Genomic DNA, 24,639 nt, shown 5'->3' on the forward strand with positions numbered 1-24,639 from the left:
ATTCGATAGCCATATTAAAACCCAAAACGAGTAGGAAAAAAGACACATAATAATCCACACTTAGAACAAATAGAAATTGCTATGAATGAATAAATGAAACTCGAAAAGGACAGAGATTGAACTGAATAACATCGTCAAATAATGATAGCATGCGCTGCTATGGACTGACGGATGAAACCTAAAACAAACAGAAACTGAAATGAGTGATCAAGTCAAACTTTAAATGAGAAGGAATTACAACAAACAAAAGTGGGACTACCCCTCCTCTATTAGTGTTAAAATGTGTTGGGGGATCAGGGATACAAACTTGTTGACTCCCAGAACCTTTCTCTTTAAGTGAAAATGAAGACGTCTCCCCGAACACTCCATAAGTTACAGCTTTACCCAAAAATTTTTTCGCTATGTTCCTGCCATTTTGAGAACCTGAATGAATTGTTTCCTCTGTTTGACCTCTGTTCCCCCTGTTAAGTCAAAATTAAAAATTAATCAAATCCCCAACATCTCTTGAAAGTTTCAAAATCGCTCCCCAAATCAGTTTTTAGGAAAATGATGATCACCTGGGTGTACTTCACTACTTGGTGTGTGTGTGTGTGTGTGTGTGTGTGTGTGTGTGTGTGTGTGTGTGTGTGTGTGTGTGTGTGTGTGTGTGTGTGTGTGTGTGTGTGTGTGTGTGTGTGTGTGTGTGTGTGTGTGTGTGTGTGTGTGTGTGTGTGTGTGTGTGTGTGTGTGTGTGTGTGTGTGTGTGTGTGTGTGTGTGTGTGTGTGTGTGTGTGTGTGTGTGTGTGTGTGTGTGTGTGTGTGTGTGTGTGTGTGTGTGTGTGTGTGTGTGTGTGTGTGTGTGTGTGTGTGTGTGTGTGTGTGTGTGTGTGTGTGTGTGTGTGTGTGTGTGTGTGTGTGTGTGTGTGTGTGTGTGTGTGTGTGTGTGTGTGTGTGTGTGTGTGTGTGTGTGTGTGTGTGTGTGTGTGTGTGTGTGTGTGTGTGTGTGTGTGTGTGTGTGTGTGTGTGTGTGTGTGTGTGTGTGTGTGTGTGTGTGTGTGTGTGTGTGTGTGTGTGTGTGTGTGTGTGTGTGTGTGTGTGTGTGTGTGTGTGTGTGTGTGTGTGTGTGTGTGTGTGTGTGTGTGTGTGTGTGTGTGTGTGTGTGTGTGTGTGTGTGTGTGTGTGTGTGTGTGTGTGTGTGTGTGTGTGTGTGTGTGTGTGTGTGTGTGTGTGTGTGTGTGTGTGTGTGTGTGTGTGTGTGTGTGTGTGTGTGTGTGTGTGTGTGTGTGTGTGTGTGTGTGTGTGTGTGTGTGTGTGTGTGTGTGTGTGTGTGTGTGTGTGTGTGTGTGTGTGTGTGTGTGTGTGTGTGTGTGTGTGTGTGTGTGTGTGTGTGTGTGTGTGTGTGTGTGTGTGTGTGTGTGTGTGTGTGTGTGTGTGTGTGTGTGTGTGTGTGTGTGTGTGTGTGTGTGTGTGTGTGTGTGTGTGTGTGTGTGTGTGTGTGTGTGTGTGTGTGTGTGTGTGTGTGTGTGTGTGTGTGTGTGTGTGTGTGTGTGTGTGTGTGTGTGTGTGTGTGTGTGTGTGTGTGTGTGTGTGTGTGTGTGTGTGTGTGTGTGTGTGTGTGTGTGTGTGTGTGTGTGTGTGTGTGTGTGTGTGTGTGTGTGTGTGTGTGTGTGTGTGTGTGTGTGTGTGTGTGTGTGTGTGTGTGTGTGTGTGTGTGTGTGTGTGTGTGTGTGTGTGTGTGTGTGTGTGTGTGTGTGTGTGTGTGTGTGTGTGTGTGTGTGTGTGTGTGTGTGTGTGTGTGTGTGTGTGTGTGTGTGTGTGTGTGTGTGTGTGTGTGTGTGTGTGTGTGTGTGTGTGTGTGTGTGTGTGTGTGTGTGTGTGTGTGTGTGTGTGTGTGTGTGTGTGTGTGTGTGTGTGTGTGTGTGTGTGTGTGTGTGTGTGTGTGTGTGTGTGTGTGTGTGTGTGTGTGTGTGTGTGTGTGTGTGTGTGTGTGTGTGTGTGTGTGTGTGTGTGTGTGTGTGTGTGTGTGTGTGTGTGTGTGTGTGTGTGTGTGTGTGTGTGTGTGTGTGTGTGTGTGTGTGTGTGTGTGTGTGTGTGTGTGTGTGTGTGTGTGTGTGTGTGTGTGTGTGTGTGTGTGTGTGTGTGTGTGTGTGTGTGTGTGTGTGTGTGTGTGTGTGTGTGTGTGTGTGTGTGTGTGTGTGTGTGTGTGTGTGTGTGTGTGATTTCAAATATATAAGTTTCATCAAGTTCAGTCCTACTCTTCAAAAGTTACACCTCTAGGAATATTAGCCTGATTTTCGAAAAAGGGAGAAACACCCCCTAAAATCCATAGTACCTTAATGAAGATCACACCATCAGATACCATCAGATTCAGCGTATAAGAGAACCCTACTGTAGAGGTTTGAAGCTCCTATCTGCAAAACTGTGGAACTTTGTATTTTTTGCCAGAAGAAAGATCATGGATGCGTGTATATTTGTTGCGTGTTTTTTTTTTCAGGGGTGATAGCATCGACCCTGTGGTCCTAGAATATCGCGGGAGGGCTCATTCGAACGGAAATTAAAAGTTCTAGTGCCCTTTTTAAGTGACCAAAAATGGAGGTAACTAGGCCCCCTCCCACGCTCATTTTTTCCCAAAGTCACCCGATCAAAATTTTGTTCAGCATGGTCGAATAAATAGTAATTATGTCTTTTAGGATGACTTAATCCTCACAGTCTCCGGGGGAAGGGCTGAAAGCTATGAACTTTACCCAATGTTAACATATATACAGACGTTTTCAGGAGGGATTTTTTCTGATAGTGGGGGGGGATGGGTCTGGGGCTACTTGGGAGGATATTTTCACGGAGGAAGTTTTCATGGGGGAAGGAACATTGCTATGAAGGGGGCGCCGGATTTCCCAGCATTATTTAAAAAAACGATCAAAAATCAAATATAAAAAAAAAACAACAAGTGTTTCAAATGAAAGTAAGGAGCAATATCAAAACCTAAAACAAATAAAAATTATTAAGTATATGATTGGGTTCGCCCGCTAGTCAATACCTCGCTCTTTGCGCCAAAGATTTGTTAGTATTTTCATAAGAGCTATTTATTCTAATTAACGGCCTTTGTGAGAAAGGGGTTATTCTTAAAGAATTGGAGCGAAATTCAAACTTTAGCGTAAAGAGTGAGGTATTGACTAAGTGGCAAACCCCCCTAATATATGTGTTAAAAATATATGAATATAGAAGTTCGTTACGTAAGTTAATTCTTAAGTTACGTATATTTATTACTAATAAAAACCTTCGTAAATAAAATAAAACAACTTTTGAGGAAGCCATTTAACCAAATAAAAGTAAAATTAATATGCAAATTTTGTTTTAATTATTCATGCACGGTGAGCAAAAATCAAAACCTGCAATAATTCGAAAACGTTCAAAAAAAAATTAACTGAAAGTAAGGAGCGATATTAAAACTTAAAACGAACAGAAATTATTCAGTAAATGAAATGGGCTGTCCCCTCTTCAACGCCTCGCTCTTTACGCTAAATATTTTTATTGTTTTAAAAAATAAAGTTGAGACAGGGTCAATCTTTAGCGTAAAGAGCGAGGCGTTGAGGAGGTGACATCCCCTTTCATGTACGGAATAATTTCTGTTCGTTTTAAGTTTTAATGTCGCTTCTTACTTTCAGTTAAAAAAGACTTGTTTTTTTTTATTTAATAATACCTAAGATTGAAAGTATTCTATTGGCTTCTTTTCCAGATGTAGCTGCTAAGCTAGAATCTGATTGCCATCCTCTTAAACCGGATCCAAACATTAACAAGGATGGTGGTATGTTTTGAGATATACTGATCTTTTCATGTATTAAATATAAAAAAAACAAGTTTTTTTTAACTGAAAGTAAGGAGCGATACTAAAACTTAAAACGAACAGAAATTATTCCGTAAATGAAAGGGGCTGTCCCCTCCTTAACGCCTCGCTCTTTACGCTAAAGTTTTTTTTATTGTTTTAAAAAATAGAGTTGTAAGAAAGAGTCAAACTTTAGTGTACAGAGCAAGGCGCTGAGGAGGGGACAGCCCCTTTGGTACTGTTGCGCTTAATGGTAGACACGAAAGAAGTCAAGTGTGGTTAATACTAATAAAAAAAAAGGATGAATATATAATAGTTTAGAAACTAATTTGGGCTATATATTTGCACATTAGGGGGGGGGGGGATAAAGCATAGCATATATTAAATACCTAACCTAGGTATCTTCCCCCCCCCCTAAACCCCAAAAAACAACATTTTAAATATTACAAATTCAATGAAGAACCACGCTCTTCGATCAATTTAGATAGCAATTACCCGCTTACGGGTCTCCATCACTGCATTCCTTTGACAGTCTATAGCGCTGTGTACCATTAAGCGCAACTGTACCACCCCTTTCATATACGGAATAATTTCTGCTCCTTTTAAGTTTTAATGTCGCTCCTTACTTTCAGTTAAAAAAACTTGTTTTTTTGTTTAATTTCTGAACGTTTTTAAATTGATACAGGTTTTGGTTTTGGCTCACCGTACATGAATAATTAAAACGAAATTTGCATATAAATTTTACTATTGATTTGACTAAATTGCTTTCTCGAAAGTTGTTTCATTTTATTTACGAACGTTTTTATAAGTAATAAATATGCGTAACTTAAGAATTAACTTACGTAACGAACTTCTATATTCGTATATTTTTATTACGTATATTAGGGGCGTTCATCCCCCTAGTCAATCCATCTCTCTTTACGCTAAAGTTCAAACTTTTTTTCTAACTCTTTAAGAATAACCCCTTACTCACAAAGGCCGCTAATTAGAATAAATAGCTCTTAAAGTACTAAAAAAAACTTTAGCGTAAAGAGCAAGGAATTTACTAGGGGGCAAACACAATCATATACGTAATAGTTTCTGTTCATTTTAAGTTTTGATGTTGAAAATATTCAGTTGAAAAATTTTTTAGTTTAAAACTTTCTGATCGTTTTTTTTAAATAATGCTGGGAAATCCAGAGCCCCCTTCATAGCAATGTCCCTTCCCCCTTGAAAAATTCCTCCATGGAGAGATCCTCCAACATAACCCCCGACCCATCCCCTCCCACTACCAGAAAAAAATCTCCCTGAAAACGTCTGTATACTTCTCAATAACCAATACTATAAGTTAACATTGGGAAAAGTTCACAACTTGCAGCCCTTACCCTGGGGACTGCGGGGGATTAAGTCATCCTCAAAGACATGGATATTAATTTTTTCGACCATTCTGAAAAAATGGCTTTCTCAAAATTTTGATTGGGTGAATCTGAGAAAAAAATGAGCGTAGGAGGGGGCCTAGTTGCCCTCCATTTTTTTCGTCCCTTAAAAGGGCTCTAGAACTTGTAATTTCCATTCCAATGAACCCTCCCGCGATATTTTAGGACCTCTAGGTTGATACGATCACCCTTGGGGAAGAAAAAATAAACAAAAAGCAAAAACAAATATACACGCATCCGTGATCTTTCTTCTGGCAAAAACTGCAAAATTCCACAGTTTTGCAGATAGGAACTTGAAACCTCTACAGTAGGGTTCTCTTATACGCTGAATCTGATGGTGTGATCTTCATTAAGGTTCTATCACTTTTAGGGGTCTTTCCCTTTTTTTTCGAAAATAAGGCAAATTTTCTCAGGCGCGTGACTTTTGACTAGTAAGACTAAACATGATGAAAATTATATATTTGAAATCAATATAAAAATTTGATTCTTTTGATGTATCCATTGATATCAAAATTCCTTTTTTTACAGTTTCGGTTACTATTGAGCCGAGTCGCTATATATATATACATATATATATATATATATATATATATATATATATATATATATATATATATATATATATATATATATATATATATATATATATATATATATATATATATATATATATATATATATATATATATATATATATATATATATATATATATATATATATATATATATATATATATATATATATATATATATAAAATATATAATTGGTACTCAGAATTCAGTGACAACTGATTTTTATTCCAAAAGGAGATAAAAAGAAAAATATTTTAATTCTGATTATGTTGAATATTTCTAAACCTCTTCTAGGTCTAATGTCTATGGTCTACTTATTCAATTCACCAAAGTTTACCGAAAAGAAAAAGATTAAGTTAATTCTTGGCTATCGAATGTTTCTACTTAAAAGAGTTACACTTGAATAGTTAGTCAAGGCTTGAGTTCTGGGGTATTAAAATCCTTTAGTTCAAACTATAGCTGAGACAAGCTCGGAATAACTGTACTTGATTTTATTCTAATTTACATTAACCCAAACCAAGAGATCCTCTTATTATTTCTTGAAAAAGGCTGTGTGTTCCTTGGACCTTTAGTAAGCTTTAACTTTAGCAAGGAAAACTCTCAATTGGATATATCTGGAAATAAAGGTCCGGAAATTCTTAAATTGAAAATATTATTCCCTTTTCCCCTAACCTATCTGTATAGACATCGGGGCCACCTTTGTATAAACATGCAGTACGGGCTAAACGAATTGAAAGAATGATTAAAAAGGGAACAGTGTTCTCCTTCGTATAAACGTCTGAAGATTGCACAAGGGGGGGGGGGGGGCAGGAAATGTTGTTGTCCGATAATTCTAATTTTCGGATATAAGGTCTTTATTTAATCAAGCTAAGTTCCAAGAAACTCTAGGCTGAAAAAGGGGAGCACACAGGACTCTTCTAACGTTGACTTCTTGGTTAAGGTTCCTTTCCTCTTTGAACCCTCAGTTATTCGAAGCTGAAATTTCTGGGAAGAAATTTAATTTAGCTTATTCTAACCTTAAAATGCTGTTTTGTCCAAATGGCTCAAGTCTTGGCTAAGTGGAAATACTACCGAATTATAAACCCAAAATCACCGACTTATAGTAAAATGTTAGACTTCAGCACTAGTTGTTATTATTTTCTCCTACATACGTATTAAGGTTATCTCCAAGTGACAGAAATCTTTTAGAGGTTTTCTTCTTATTTTAATTTTATCTTCAAACTTTGATCTGCAAGGGGAATTCAGACAGACAGTGGTAGCCTACCTTAATTACAAAGTAAAACACTTACTCGCTGTTAGCTCCAAAAAAGACTACCCTGTTTTCGTTCCCGAATCCCTATTTTAAGTTTTGTCTGATTTTGTCATTCTTTTTCTCTCATTGGCCAAAGACCAGTTTTGATGTAATCCTAATAATAGGTCTTTTGTTCAAAAAGTTAGTTTCCGCTTTCTCTATTAAAAACCCTGTTTTGTCATGTGATTCAAATCACGTAATATCTCTTGTCGTTGACCCCTCGAGTTTGAAGCGGTTGTCCGATATTTGTATTTGCATTTTATGGACCTTGTTGGATCAAGGGTACTCTTATTCAAATCTAATGTTGTTTGTTTCCTTACAGAAAGAAAATTAATGCTTCGTTACTTTCATCATTACTCAAAAGTCATAGTTTGCTACTTTTACAATTTAGTCAGGTTATGATGGCTTTCTCACATTCTCACAACCTCCCACACTTAAAATTCTTCGTACAGTTATTTTTTCTGAATGAAACCATAACTTTGCTAAGAATCAACTTAGTTCAATTTCTCCTTGTTCTAAAGTTACGTGAAAGCCTTGAGACTTCTGTTTCCTATAGTCTAACCATAGTTTTCTCAATGTTTTGAATATTATTCATATAGAGACTAGTCCTAATAAAGAGATAAATAGATTAAAGGTATTGAGAAAAAATGTCCAATAGCTAGCTGTTTTCCTTCCTCTTTCGTCCCTTAAGGAAATGTGCATTTTCCTAGTTCAGCTATGCCAATCTTCGTTTTGGAGTTGTTCTGGAAATATATAGAGATTAAATTTTCAAATTCTTTGTCCCATTCGTTTTCTATTCCAGCTATGGATAGGTTCCCTTTTAGGCTAATTATAGATATGCTTGAAGGTGCCATTTCTTTTGTAATCTGTCCCCTATACATACTGTTTATTTTTAACATCTCTGCTGTTAGAGAACATTCTCCTGGCAATTTCACTAATTGAGCTGCCCTTTATATATGTGAATTTACTGTTTTTCTCTGTTTTGCATTCGAAAAATATTCTTATTTCTTCTTTGAAAAGAGATGTGATTATATACTTTTCCCTTCCAATTCTTTGGATTAAGATTAAATTTTCCTTTATAATTTTTGGTTTCACACGCTTTATTAATTAATGCATTATTTTCCATGTAGTTTGCTAAACTGCAGGAGATCATTTGTGTGCTTCAATAAGAAATTGGTGGTTGCACAATAGTGGTATACCCTTTAAGTTACATTCCTTTTCTATATTGTCATCTTCTAAGAAATATCTCGTTTGATCTTTACTCAACCCAAAAAATTTAAACTCGTTTTCTATTTGAAAGAAATACGAAGTGTGACTTTGAAAGTAGCCCTTTCCAAATATAGCTAGTTGAAAATATTAAAATATTATCTCGTAAACTGTATTTAAATTAAATATTAAATTGTTAAAAAATTATATTAAATTCACAGAACTGGGGAATTAGCCCAACCTTTGCCCAGGTGTGGTGGTACTACAATCAATAATGGCTAAAGAAATGAGTATATATCCATTAATCTTACCACGTACTTAACAACATAGGCAGCAATCAGTACTCCAATACATTGAATAAGGTCACCAAGAACATGGATCATAGCTGCCCTTACGTTCATATCATCAGGAAGATTGGTAGAACCATCTACTCTAGCATGTGAATGCGAAGAGCCACCGTGGCTATGGTTGTGATGTAGCAGAATCCCACATTTGCCACTGAGGACGAAACCCATTCTAAATTAAAAACTGAGTTTTATTTTTAATTCTCTTGAAGTGGTGAAATTTACACTCACTAATCACTACCTAAGATACGTATTTTATCTTCTTTTTTTGTGAGATTCTCCAGGGTTACACTCACATTGGGCTACATGTTGGCTGCAATTCCAATAAAGGAACAAATTCTTTCTTTCTTCAGACTCTTCAACTACTATCAAACTAATTAATGTGTTTTTAATATTTTTAATTTTGCTCTTCTCCTGCAATTGTCTTTCCTTTTTATGTCAGAATTCTTTCGAGACCTTCTATAACGAACAAATAAGAGCTCCAAAAGAGATAGAACCGTTTTCTAGAGTTTCAGTTACCATTGAGCCGGGTCGCTCCTTACTTACAGTTCGTTACCACGAACTATTTTAAAATACTTCGCTTGGCATTGAAGAAAGGAGCAATTGTGTAAAAGGTGCAGCAGACTATTTTGAGGTCTGATTTGAAGTCACCGACATCTGACAAGCGATTTATTTGGTGACTTTATGCAGTAATTTTGACACGGACGCACAAGCTAAAGCACATTGTCGGTTAGATGTAGAATTTCGATAATTAGTTGGCATATTAATACATACAAGAACAATACTACCTAAATCAACTGCGAGGTATAGATCTCTAGATTCAAAACAACTAAATTAAACTTCTTATTTACAGCAACTAATAAGCCACCAGATGGACGGCTAGTAGTATTTTTAGCAGGCATAATAAAAAATAAATGGTCAGACGAGACTTCTAGCATCGGAGAATTATCCAGATTAAGTAAGAGTTTGGCTAAACATACAATATCCATACTTAAATAACATGTTCTCAAGAGTCCCAGGCACCATTAATATTCTGAAAAAAATTAAGAAACTATTTCACTAGGACTAGAGTCCATATTAAAACACACGTTTTATAGTTTCATTTCTAAAATCAGGCCCTCGGACAGGTAGGTGTTTCTTGACATCTGAGCACGACAGACTGTTGCTTTGGTGACTGTCACCACAGTTGATACAGGTAAAGGACTATACCTGACAACTCCTGTCACGGTTGCTATGATTGCTGGCACATTTGCTGCATTTAGTTGGATTAGAAAACTCTCTAGCAAAATGACCGAAGCCTTGACAATTGTTACATTGCATCGGTTTCTCGATCGGCAACGTAACTCGAAAGAAGCCATATATAATCTTGATTCCGTGTTTAATAGCATGATTTAATTCATCTTTCGATATGAATTATATATATATATATATATATATATATATATATATATATATATATATATATATATATATATATATATATATATATATATATATATATATATATATATATATATATATATATATATATATATATATATATATATATATATATATATATATATATATATATATATAGTTTTTTAACCAAATCTGCCGAATTACTGATGTAGGAATTTCTTACAGATTTGGTTAAAAAAATTAATAACACACGTATTTCGGAAAACAAAATAGTTTTTATTTTTGGTATTGTTTCAATGTCCACAAATATGTTTGTTGCTACTTCTGAGCAATTATTAAAAACCAAAATATAAGAAATTTGTCACAATCGAAGAATCTGTGACAGGAATTGCTTGTGAAGTTTTATTTAATCTTGTTAAAATCTGTAATTAGTTTTCAATGTATTTTCAGTTTCGTGATTCTTTATATCAACAAATAAATGGGTTACCAATGGGAGCAGCTCTATCCGGCCTAATGGCTAATATTTATGTCGAGAACCTTGAAAATTGGGCATTAAATTCTTATTTTTTAAAACATGTCTATTGGGGTCAATACATGGATGACGTAATTTCACTTTGGAATTATGGGGAAACTGAACTTCGGGGTTTCCTAGATCATCTTAATACTTATGATAGAAATTTGCAGTTTACCCTAGAAATGGAATTTGAAAATAAACTACCATTTTTAGATGTGCTAATTATCCGTAATGCTAATAATTTTGACTTCACTATCTATAGAAAACCAACACAAAACAATAGATATCTTCATTTTAATTCAAATCACCCCCACAAGTTAAAAGAGCAGTTGTAACTTCTCTCATTGACCGTGCCCTGAACATTTGCTCCGATTCATACATAAAAGCAGAAATAAATTTTATCAGAGATATTCTTTTTGGCAACGGATACCCAATTCCTTTTGTCAATAATACGATTAACCGTAGACTAAAAAGACATTTTCGTAAAATCAACGATATTTCACAATGTGAGGCTCCGGAAAAACCCTCTAATATAATCTATCTTCCGTACATCCCAAGAATCCCAACAAAAATAAAAAATATTTGCACAAAAAACAATCTGTATTTAGTTTTCAACAATAATTTTAAAATCACAAATTTCTTAAACTCCGGTAAAGATAAAACCCCAGTTACTCGCCAAAGAGGGGTTTCTCAAATACCATGCGATTGTGGCAATTACTACGTTGGCAGAACTCATCAGAATCTAGAAAAGCGGATACACCAGCATAAAGAAGACATAGACAAAGTGTTAATTGCTAATAATTCTAATAACTCCTTTGATTCTCATTTAGCTAGCCATATATTTGATAATCCCCGCCACACAATACTTTTTGAAAAATCTTTTCTCATTAGTAGTGATTTGGGGATAAAACAGGTGGTCCGGGAATCAATCAAAATTAGGCTCAAAATAAATAAAAATATTTCCTCAAATAGGGACTTAGGAGAATATTCACTGAATTCTTTATACTCAAATTTAATTAAAAATGATCTAGCAAAATATTTTATTAAACCAATTGACAATAGTATTGAACCTGTTACAAAAAGGCCTTTAAGACTAGCTGCTAAAAAAGCAGGATTAGCTTTGAAAACTTGTAGTTAATAATTTCATTCTATTTCGTTTGAATGAATTCATCCTCTCTCATCATTTTATTTATCAGTCCAGGTTGAACTTCGTTGAAGTAAGGATACTGGGGCTGTTTTAAAGGTTTTTTTAAAAGCGATTTTTAAAAGCATTTTTAGTGTTAAACTTCGTATTTTAATGCAAGTTTGTTTTTATATATATTTTATCTTTAATGTTGTGCTGAAGACGGCCCTTGGACATAGGGCCGAAATATTCACCGATTTAAATTGCACTGTCTTGGAAAAAATTTCCCTATTGTTTTTAAGTTGTGTTTGTTTGATATATATATATATATATATATATATATATATATATATATATATATATATATATATATATATATATATATATAAAATATATATATATATATATATATATATATATATATATATATACATATATATATACAAATTTTGGGTGAAATTGACATCCTAAGATTTTCTGGCCTAAAAATCGATCTGTATAGGCCTAGGTCACGAGTTCGAGAAAATTCGTGAAGCCTTAATTTTTGGGGAAAATACATATGACTGACGTTATGTTTATATACATCAGTATCTTAATGACGTCATCCACTAATATAAAAAGCTGCATTCATGTTACATCTGTAAATGACGTCACATAAAAATCCCATTCTAATCTGTTTCAATAACATCATTCATAACATAAAAACAAGCGTTATCTAGGAAGACCTATCAGTCTATTTTTGATTAGCATATTAGTAATATGAAATTATATATGAAATTATATTTAGCATTGCTGTTAAGTATAATCCTTGGATCAGTAGTTTCTGTAGAGACAAGACCTATTACCAACGGGTCAAGGATAGATGAATCGTTACTACCTGGACCATTAATGGATTTTAATGCACGAATGGGCTACGATAAGGTCCCATACCCATGGGGTAGTGTACAGACCAGCAAAGAGAAAGGAATGAAGAATAAAAACCCTATTGATGATTTGGCTAATGATCTGGTTGAAATGTCATTTGAAAAATTAATTAAAGAGAGAATTGAATACTTTACTTTGATTTCCTGGAAAATTACAAACCTTGAAAAGTACCTAGGCTTTAAAGCTTCTAAGGAAGTTTTAACTATTAATCAAACCAAAGGAGATGTTGAAGCCCAACGTCAAAAACTAACAATGGACCTGTTGGCAGCATTAACCACTCTGGAACACTCTGGGTCTTTTGTACAGCTGCTCTCCCACAAGCAGCTGAATCAAAAAATCATGGACAAATTGAAACCAGCTTTAAGTAATCTTAGGATTAAGGTGGACAGATTAAAAGCTTTTAATGAGGAAGATATACAAAATGTGGTAGAGAACACATCTACAATGAAAGAGGAAACAAAGAAAATGAGGGCAAAGGAAGCTGAAAACGGGGCAAATGAGACACTTGGGGCAGCTTTTGCAATGGGGCAAAACTTGCATGAGCCTACTAGTGTGCAGATTATTGAAGACATGAAAATTCAGGTGAAGATTTCCTCAACTATTATTCCAAATGTAAACAGTTCTACGATGACTGAGAAAACAAGAAAAATGAGAGTGAAAAAAACTGAAAATGGGGCAAATGAGACCAAGATTTTTAGCGAGCAATCTAGTGTGGGAAGTAGTACCACGCTGCCACAAATACTCCCCGCTTATGGCAATGATTCCGAACTGCCACTGACAAACACTTCTGATACCAATGGCAACCAAAAGAAGAATGATCACAACAGTGTCTTTTTAGGCCTTGTTGTTGTTTGTATTGTTGTTCTTTGTGGAGGCCTTGTAATATTAATATTATTTGATTTATTAAAGTTATAAAAGTAAAAACATTTATATTTTTTTCAGTAAAGTGCAAGTTATGCTCTGGCCTTGGGAAGGCACAGGGGTTTTGAGACCAACTTATGTTAATTTCTGCTTGTTTTGAGTTTGAATTTGTTATTTATTGTAATTTCTGTTCGTTTTTGGTTTCATTTATTTATCGATGCTGATTTGTAGTAGTTTCATGCTTTGTACATTATTTTATTTTATTTTTGCGCATTTTTAATTTAATGGAGTTCTTTACTTTTCTTTGAAAAACTTGTTTTGTGGAAAAAGTTTTTTTAAAATAATTATTAATAAAGCACCAATGACGCAGTAGGTTTTAGACTCTTAGAGTTAGGGGAGGAAGCAGTATTCAAACTCTTATTTGCTATTATTTTTATTTTAAGCTTGATTGGCATTTTCAATTTAAGTTTTACTCGTTTTAAGGTTTGTATAAATTTATATTAGTACCTGTCGTTTGTATAATATTGTTTATTCAATTTTTTTTAGGTTTTGGTTTGATATTTATTTTAAAAGTAAATAAATTTTTTTCGTTTTAAGCTTGATTAGTATATTAGATTTCAGTTTTACCCGATTTAAGAGTTATTTAGTCATTTATATTAGTACCTGTTGTTTATTTGTTTACTGTAAATACTTATTTAATTTCTGTTCGTTTTGGGTTTCATTTTTCCTTTAACAGTAATTTCTGGTCTGTTTGAGTTTGAATTTTAATAGGCTTTTATATCGGCCGATCTTAGTTTGATAAGAGACGAACCTAATAAAATCAAGTAGCTAACTAAGTCCAATGTATGCAATGGTTTGTGTAATGTAAACTTTTCAAAAGATGCTTGTATTATCTTCACTTTTAATTTCACGTTTTAAGATTTGTGTACATTTATATTAGTACCTGTCGTTTGTATAAGATTGTTTATTCAATTTTTTTTCGGTATGGGTTTGATATTTATTTTAACAGTAAATAACTTTTTTTGTTTTAAGCTTGATTAGTATATTAGATTTAAGTTTTAACCGATTTAAGAGTTATTTAGTCATTTATATTAGTACCTGTTGTTTATTTGTTTACTGTAAATACTTATTTAATTTCTGTTCGTTTTGGGTTTCATTTTTCCTTTAACAGTAATTTCTGGTCTGTTTGAGTTTGAATTTTAATAGGCTTTTGTATCGGCTGATCTTAATTTGATAAGAGACGAACCTAAGAAAATCAAGTAGCTAACTAACTCCAATGTACGCAATGGTTTGTGTAATGTAAACTTTTCAAAAGATGCTTGTATTATCTTCACTTTTAATTACTATGTGCCGTGGATTGTCCTTTACTAGCTTTCAGCTTTATCCGATGATCAAGCCTTTATGTACTACCGCTGCAACCGGTGGAAGACAACGAAGGAGGACTTCGTACGAGTGGAAGACAACGCAGCACATTTGGTCTATCCCTGAAAAAAGAGGCGACGAGTCTCCGAACCACGCTGAATGAACTTTGGTCTTTAGCATAAGATCAGTCAAGTTAAAGGTCGACCGTCGCTGCCCTTTGCGCCCCCAGGCGTAGAAGGATCTAAATCTAAGTAGAAAATATCGTGCGACAAAACAAATTGCACCACGAGAAAGCTTGTATGGAATAACGCTGATAGTAATAAAGGAAGAAAAACGAGCAAAAATAGGGTTTTTTATAGGCCAAATGAAAGTACTGAAAAAAACACAACAAAGCAAATATTTCGAGAGGACAAACGCCTCTCTTCTTCAGCACGAAACGAAATAGTGTATCCAAAAACAAACGCGGAAAGTCAATGAGAAAAGAACAAAATAAAAGCAAAGAAAAAACCAAAAATTTAAAAGATGAATAAAATTCAATAAAACCCCAAAATTTAAAGAATCAAAACCAAATGCCTAACAACAATAAAAGCGAGTTTTTCGCCAATATTCGTGATTTGCACACAATCCAAAAAATTATGAACTGCCATCGACGGATACTAGCGAACAACTTAGAGAGAAAAGAAAACAATTCATTCACTCAAAAAACAAAACGAACCAGCAATTAAATAAGTTGGAAAACTATGTCATCTGACTTCAGATTCTAATTAATGCATTTCTTGCAGACACCCTTTGAGACCTAAAGGGTTGTTCACGTGTTTGATTATATGACTGGGAAAGTGGTTCAAGGTTTATTTCAGGGATTACTAAAGTACAGGCTTTTCTTTTGAGGAAACCGAAATATGACTCGTTTATTCTTAAATCACCAGAATCTCTGTTCAAAGCTAGATCTAAATGTGGGTATTTATAAATTTCAACAGATTCTCTGTAGTGCTGGACAATACCTTTGTTATGCGAAATTAGGCTATCTTGATTAAACAAAATAGTATGGTCTGGTTTCAAAAAATGTGCTCTGCAAGGGCCGAGTCAAAATTTTTTGTTTTTTTCGCTTTTTAAGTGTATTATTAATTGAACTAGAGTGCTGAGTTAATCTATACGTTAGTCGCTGATCAGTTCTTCCGATAGACCTAAGACCACACGAACAAGGAATTCTGTAGACACCGGAGTTTTCACCTATCGGGATAGGGTCTTTACCTTGATAAATTTGGGACCGGATAGTTTTTATGAGTCTATAATAAGTGTAAATGTTATTTTTTCTTAGATGTTTTGAAATGTGGTCTGAATCCCCTTTAACGTATAGGAGACCAAGATAAACTAAATTATCCCTTTGATTTGTGTTTTCTGTGGAACTATCTGTTAATCTATTAATGCGTTTCGCAATTACAAAATTTATTAAACTAATTGGATACCCATTTCAAAATAAAATATCTCTAAGGCGGTTGAGCTCTAAATCCAAGAAGCGTGCTGGGCATACTTTCAATGCTCTATCAATTACAGAAGGGACAACTCTTCTTTTCACAGCAGGAGAATGATTAGAGGAAGAATTTCAGTAACAGTAAATATGTGTTGGTTTTCTATAGACACTAAACTCGAAACATGTCTAAGTTTGGTGCACCAGAACATCCAAGAAAGGAAGACACCTCTCTACCTCTAATTCACGAGTAAATTGGAGTTTTGGATCCAAGGAGTTGAACAAGTAAAGAAAAGAACCCAGAGACTCGTCAACATGTTCCCACAAATAAAAAATATCATCTTTAAAACGAACCCAAAATTCAGGCTTACAAAAACTTTGCAAAACAGCCCTTTCTTCAAGGTCTTCCATGACGATATCAGCCTGTATTGGAGAAAGGGGCACCCATTGAAAGCCCATATTTCTGTCTATAAAAAAATGCCTCTATAAAGGAAGTAAAAAGAAGTTCTGTTACAAAGTGCTGTAAGAGAAAGAAGTATCTGATTCGAAAGTGTAGATTTTTCTAATATAGATGGGTTAGAATTAAGATTATTCTCCAAAATCATTTTGGCCTTTTGAGGATCACAATTGGTATACATTGAATATGCATCAAAACTACCAATTCTTGTATTTGGTTTAGCCGAAACTTGCTTTACCTTGGAAAAAAATCAGTGGAATTTTTAATATAGGATTTTTGAGCCTGAATTAGTGGGCGAAATACAACTGATAAGAATTTTCCTATTTTTGCTGTAGGAGAATTAAATGAGGACACAATAGGTCGAAGTAGATTACCGGGCATATGATTCTTAGGAAGACCATAAAATCGAGGAGATGTGCAGCCACGTTGGTACAACCTTTTGTACAATTGATCTGTGATTTCACCTTTTCCTTTTAAATAAGAAATCTCTTTTCGGACTTCCTGGACAAACTTTTCTGTGGGTTCGGTAGCTAATTGCTCATATACGCTAGAATCAATTAAAAATTTTCTGACTTTTTTGTCGTAATCATTTGAATCTAATACAAAAACAGTATTGCCTTTATCGGGTTTTGCAATAATCCTGGAATGATCTTTAAGACCAAGTGTTCTTTTTTACTAAAATATTTTTAATTTGGATTATTAACAGACGGTGAATCCAACAAAGTTTCAACAAATTGTGATCTAACCTCAGCAATCTCTCCAATATCCGCACGAGAGTCATGAAATGCCCCATCTGTGTTCGCAATAATTTCACTATCAGGTATTTTTGAAGGGGCTATCGAAAATTTCAATCCTTTCAACAGAACCTGATTTTGCTCTGTTGTAAGGGGCGTGGAGCTGAGATATATCACAGCAGGACCAGAAAACGCATTTGGGACAAAAGATGGATTATTGAAAGTATCCGTATCTCAATTTTGACAAGAGGTGTAAAATACGACATTCTTCCTTTCACAAGGTGTTTTAAATTCTAAATATTTATGTATCAAATGTATATATAATTTTTGTATCTAAATATTCGTGAGGCTTCTTATTACAATAGCAATAGCGATAAAATACAGAATTTTACACATTTTTTCCGCTGGCGGGGAGCAGAGCTTTTATAACAACGAGAAAAAAAAAACAATACATCCTATTACTGAAATAAATACAACTGTTCTTCCCTGTATTTCTTATTAAAGAAATAACATTGACATGCCACTCCAACCTATTGCCAAACACACCTTCATTCAAGACAATACTAACTTAATATTAATAATATCCAAATAATCACAAAAAAATAAATACAAGATAATTTCTTAAACCACATTGGCCTGAAATATTATAAAGAAAGAAAAGCGAGCAAAAATGGTGTTTTTAAAGGCCAAATGAAAATACTGAAAAAAAACAACAAAGCGAATATTTCAATATTTCTAAGGAAGAGAGGCGTTTGTCCCCTCGAAATTGTTGTTTCGAACGAACAACATTGATGTGATCCTTCCATGAAAGATTCTTGTCAATAACTACACCAAGATAACGAATATTTCTCGCTCTTTCAACAGACGATAAACCGTCTTCAAGCATAACGCAAATGTTAGTTGATTTTAGAATTTACCGTTATCTCAATCGACAGACTTTCAAAAATAATTTCCTTGTTGAAGCTAATCAACTACCTTCTTAATTACATTTTGAACGAAAAATGCTAGCCCGCCACCTGATCGTGCTATTCTATTGCTGTAAGTAAAATCATAACCAACACATTTTCCAAAGTATTCACTACCATTTTTAGGAAAAGTTTCATATAGACCTACAATGGAAATTTTATCATCCTGCAAAAGCGAAGTAATAGAATCCAAACTCCTAAGCCAACCAAGGGAATTAGTGAAAGCTGTCCTCAGAGCCCCGCCATAATTCTACCGCACTTGCCTGCCCGTGAATATGGACTAAACGGGAAGCTAGATAAGTATTCATCCTATGATTCATCTGTTAAGATAGGATTATTTTGGTAATAATCCTTCAGATTAAGCTGATTTTTTTTCAAATCTTTCAGCCTCCCCTCCAATGGTTCACTAATACTCATTAAAATTCAAAAAATCTTTTTACCTGATGTCTCGAACTCTACGTGCTGACAATTAGGACGGGTTGACACGTACTCAATATGAAATGGCAGAGATGACAGAATTGAACATGTCAAAGATATATACAATGTGATTTTCTTGGTCCAATTCAGTGTGCAACATAGCAAAATTTACACAACAGGAACAAAAAAGAAACCTTGAGAATAGTAAGCTTAAGCCTACAAAAACTAAAAAACTCACTACTACTTAGGCCTAAGCTTACATAAACAACGCACTACTTGATTCAAAAAGAATATTTAAACGCTATTCATATTTCTCCCAGTTGAGACTAGCGTCCTTTTTTGCCTCTAGCCAGATATTTGCACCCTTTTGTTTAACATGAGTCACTAACGCATCACCTCTTTCACGCAACTCTTTCCCTTTAATTAGGAGACTGCTGTGAAGGATGTTTAGCACTGGTGGTAGGTCTGTTATAATACGTATTCCGGATCCTTTAAGCTTAGAAACAGATTTAAAAACATTTTGGATCTCAAGTTATTTATGTAATGAGATGAGGACATGTTATAGCCGACAGCCGTCTCACAGCCGACAACCGTTTACCGCCGACAATCGTCTTATAGCCGATATCATTCCTTACAATAAATAATTGCTTTGATTCACCTTCATTAAATTAGAACTCAATTTGTTTTTTTCTCTCTTAGTCAGCTGAAAACAGTGCTTTCTATCAAAACTAATTTTTCTTTGCATTAAATAACACTAAAACAAAAAATGTAGGGTTTCTGCATTAACCAAGGAAACTGACTCGAAAAGGCAGCTTCAAACTGCTTCTGCCACCCACACCCCTCTTCTCTCTGCCACCCATAACTTATTTCTGGAACATTTCAAATCACTAAGGATTTTCGATTTATTTAAGTGTTCACAATTAGGTAGATGGCGGATTGTAGATACATTTAAAAATGTATCTCTGAAACCTAAAAGTAAAAATTATGGATTTAAATATCCTTTGGCCCTGGGTTTACTTCAATTTTTTATTTGAAAATAAATAGACACAGAAAATGAAGATGAAACTCTTGAGGAAATTTTGGGCCATACAGAAGGAGGGTTTGCTGTTTAAATTTGAAAATTATCTTGATACTAGTCGAAGATAAAGATAATATTTGATTAACAAATGTACAAAACTAATTCAACGCTCATTAAAAGGGAAACAAAAATAAAATGACAATCGGAACTGTTGAAGGACCCTACCAAATAGAATTTTGTCTCATATGTATGTCTTTGGCGTCTGTTTCTAGACATAAATTTAAGAACATTGTCCTTAGCCTGCAGTTTTATTGATAGTTGCATTAGTAGTAATCAATGTTATACTTTGCTTGCGTGTATAGCAATTCCTGTTATTTGCTTGCCTGTATAGGAATTTCTATACTATTTGCCGGGACGTATACACCTTTTCAAAGAGAGTGAGTATCCTCTCACATGGCCTTATACTTTGCCGCCTTTATGTTCCTTCCGGTGTTATTTGCGTACGGCCCTAGGAATCTCTATAATATTTGCCGGGACGTATACACCTTTTCGAAGAGAGTGAGCATCCTCTCACATGGCCTTATACTTTGCATCTTCTGGAATGACAAGTAACAATTTTCCTTAAATTAGAATATTAAATAGATATCACATGTAAACGAGAAACTGCCGGTGATTTAGACGTAATTTTCTCAACCTAGAAGAGACTCGCATCTCATTAGTCCAAATATACATGCTAATTCGATTTCATCTCGTGACATATTTTTACATGTCAATTGCTAAAGAACTTTATTCATCTCAAACATAGAAATCAGATTTCCTTTTAGGGTAAATCCGTGTCAGATAGGAATTGCCATGTTATTTGCTTGCGTGTATAGGAATTCCCATGTTATTTGCTTGCGTGTATAGGAAATCCCAAGTTATTTGCTTGCCTGTATAGGAATTCCCAAGTTATTTGATTGCGTGTATAGGAATTCCCAAGTTATTTGCTTGCATGTATAGGACTTCCCAGGTTATTTGCTTGCGTGTATAGGAATTCCCATGTTATTTGCTTGCGTGTATAGGAATTCCCATGCTATTTTAAGGGCTTATGTTCCCTCCCATGCTATTATAAGGGTTTATGTTCCCTTCCTATGCTATTCCAGGAGCTTATGTTCCTTCCTATGCTATTACAAGGGCTTTTCCGTGTGGTTTTTCTTTACTTGGTACCCATTAAAAACAAAATTTTTGTTTTAAATAAGTAGTTCTTGTATCTTCTAAAAGAGTTTTACGGGGTTTGAGAGACTCGGTTGCCTGATTCCGTGTGGTTTTTCTTTACTTGGTACCCATTGAAAACAAAATTTTTTTGTTAATTTTGTATTTCTTTTATATTTTAAAAGTGCTTGTAGTTTCGATATTTTCTTTGTTCCAAGAGTTCGTGTTGTTTTTCTCAGGCGATTCATTAATTGCGAAATTTTTGAGTTACATAAGTCGTCCTTGCATATTACAAAATTACTATTAAGGGTTTGAGAGACTCGATTGCGGGTTTCCTTGTTGTTTTTTTTTAGTTTATGCCTAATTAAACGAAATTTTTGTGTTAAATAAGTAGTTTTTGTATCTTTTAAAAGAGCTTTAAAGGGTTTGAGAGACTCCGTTGCCTGATTCCGTGTGGTTTTTCTTTACTTAGTGCTCAATAAAAACTAAGTTTTGTTTAAAATTAGTAGTTCTTTTATCTTTTAAAATAGATTAAATGGGTTTTAGAGACTCTGTTGCCTGATTATGTGTGGTTTTTCTTTGCTTGGTGCTCATTAGAAACGAAATTTTTGTTGTAAATAAGTAGTTCTTGTATCTTTTAAAAGGCTTTACGGGGTTTGAGAGACTCTGTTGCCTGATTCCGTGTTGTTTTTTTACTTGGTGCCCATTAAAAACGAAATTTTTGTGTTAAATAAGTAGATCTTGTATCTTTTAAAAGAGCTTTACGGGGTTTGAGAGACTTGGTTGCCTGATTCCGCGTCTTTTTTCTTTACTTGCTGCCCATTAAAAACGAAATTTTTGTGTTAAATAAGTAGTTCTTTTATCTTTTAAAAGAGCTTTACGGGGTTTGAGAGACTCTGTTGCCTGATTCCGTGTTGTTTTTCTTTACTTGGTGCCCATTAAAAACGAAATTTTTGTGTTAAATAAGTAGTTCTTGTATCTTTTAAAAGAGCTTTACGGGGTTTGAGTGAATCGGTTTCTTTGTATTTTCCATATTTTTCTTAAAAGAAACGAGCTTTATGGGGTTTGAGAGACTCGGTTGCCTGATTCCGTGTGGTTTTCTTTACTTGGTACCCATTAAAAACAAAATTTTTGTGTTAAATAAGTAGTTCTTGTATCTTTTAAAAGAGCTTTACGGGGTTTGAGAGACTTGGTTGCCTGATTCTGCGTGGTTTTTCTTTAGTTGGTGCCCATTAAAAAAGAAATTTGTGTGTTAAATAAATAGTTCTTGCATCTTTTAAAAGAGCTTTAAGGGTTTTGAGAGACTCGGTTGCATTTCATTTTCCATAATATTCTTACAAGAAACGAGCTTTATGGGGTTTGAGAGACTCGGTTGCCTGATTCCGTGTGGTTTTTCTTTACTTGGTGCCCATTAAAAACAAAATTTTGTGTTAAATAAGTAGTTCTTGTATCTTTTAAAAGAGCTTTACGGGGTTTGAGAGACTCTGTAGCCTGATTCCGTATGGTTTTTCTTTACTTGTTGCCCATTAAAAACGAAATTTTTGTGTTAAATAAGTAGTTCTTGTATATTTTAAAAGAGCTTTACGGGGTTTGAGAGACTCTGTTGCCTGATGCTAGATTCCGTGTGGTTTTTCTTTACTTGGTGCCCATTAAAAACGAAATTTCTGTGTTAAATAAGTAGTTCTTGTATCTTTTAAAAGATCTTTACGGGAGTTTGAGAGACTCTGTTGCCTGATTCCGTGTGGTTTTTCTTTACTTGGTGCTCATTAAAAACGAAATTTTTGTGTTAAACAAGTAGTTCTTGTATCTTTTAAAAGAGCTTTACGTTGTTTAATAGACTCGGTTGCATTGTATTTTCCATAATTTTCTTACAAGAAACTAGAGTTTACGGCCAAAAACCCTTATTAGCTCAGATTTTATAGAAATGGTTTTATTTTTCGATCTGAAAATAGACTAAAGTTTCAGATTTGAACCAGAGAATTGTATTTTCCATAATTTTCTTACATCTTTGGAAATCATTAACGATAACAAACATGTTTTCGACCAGATGGGTTTTTGAAAGCACATTCAGCATGGCGTGCGCTATTTTTTTTTTATCATGAACCTGAAAAACGAAATTTCTGTGTTAAATAAGTAGTTCTTGTATCTTTTAAAAGAGCTTTACGGGAGTTTGAGAGACTCTGTTGCCTGATTCCGTGTGGTTTTTCTTTACTTGGTGCTCATTAAAAACGAAATTTTTGTGTTAAACAAGTAGTTCTTGTATCTTTTAAAAGAGCTTTACGTTGTTTAAGAGACTCGGTTGCATTGTATTTTCCATAATTTTCTTACAAGAAACTAGAGTTTACGGCCAAAAACCCTTATTATCTCAGATTTTATAGAAATGGTTTTATTTTTCGATCTGAAAATAGACTAAAGTTTCAGATTTGAACCAGAGAATTGTATTTTCCATAATTTTCTTACATCTTTGGAAATCATTAACGATAACAAACATGTTTTGACCAGATGGGTTTTTAAAAGCACATTCAGCATGGCGTGCGCTTTTTTTTATCATGAACCCTTTAGAGACCAATTTGATAGCGGGTGTTTACAACTAAGGGGGGAACTGGCCCAACCAAAGAGTATTTATATTTTTGTCACTTTTCGTTCCCCCAATTATTCAACGCGGTTGTTATCAACTAAGAGGAAACTTGCCCGACCAAAGAGTATCTATATTCTTGCCACTTTTCGTTCCCCTAATTATTCAAGGCGGGTGATTACAACTAAGAGGAACGACAGAAGGATGTATTAGCGAAGTTATAGTGGAGGGCGAGTTGCTAGCGGAAAACCCGTGTGAATGAGTTGAAATAAAAAAATTAATGAGAAATGACTGAAAAGTGTTTTGAGGGAGATGGGTTGATTGGCAAAAGGATGTATTAGCGAAGTTATAATGGAGGGCGAGGCGCTAGAGAAAAATCAGTGTGGATGAGTTGAAATAATTTTTTTTTAACGAGAAATGACTGAAAAGTGCTTGATTGGCAGAAGGATGTATTAGCAAGGTTATAGTGGAGGGCGAGTTGCTAGCGAAAAACCCGTGTGGATGAGTTGAAATAAAAAAAAATTAACAATAAATGACTGAAAAGGGTTTTGGTGGAGATGGGTTGATTGACAGAAGGATGTATTAGCGTAGTTATAGTGGAGGGCGAGTTGCTAGAGAAAAACCCGGGTGGATGAGTTAAAATAAAAAAAATGAAAAAGAAATGGCTGAAAAGTGTTTTGGGGGGAGATGTGCTGATTGGCAGAAGGATGTATTAGCGAAGTTATAGTGGAGGGCGAGTTGCTAGCTTAAAATCTAAGCTAATAAGGGTTTTTGACCGTAAACTCTAGTTTTTTGTAAGAAAATTATGGAAAATACAATTCGTTGGTTCATAGGTGAAACTTAAGTCCAGGTATAGATCGAAAAATAAACTAAATATTTTATGCCTGTTTTCTATTTTACCATTAGCTTGTGGGTGGTACGGGGCTGTCACCATTTTCTCTATATTAAGAAAACTAAATATTAAGAAATATGTACCATGAGCAAAATGCGATATATTTAAA

Source organism: Artemia sp. Qi Xiang Cuo, chromosome 20, assembly GCF_049724085.1.
Source record: "Artemia sp. Qi Xiang Cuo chromosome 20, ASM4972408v1, whole genome shotgun sequence".
Taxonomy (NCBI): domain Eukaryota; kingdom Metazoa; phylum Arthropoda; class Branchiopoda; order Anostraca; family Artemiidae; genus Artemia; species Artemia sp. Qi Xiang Cuo.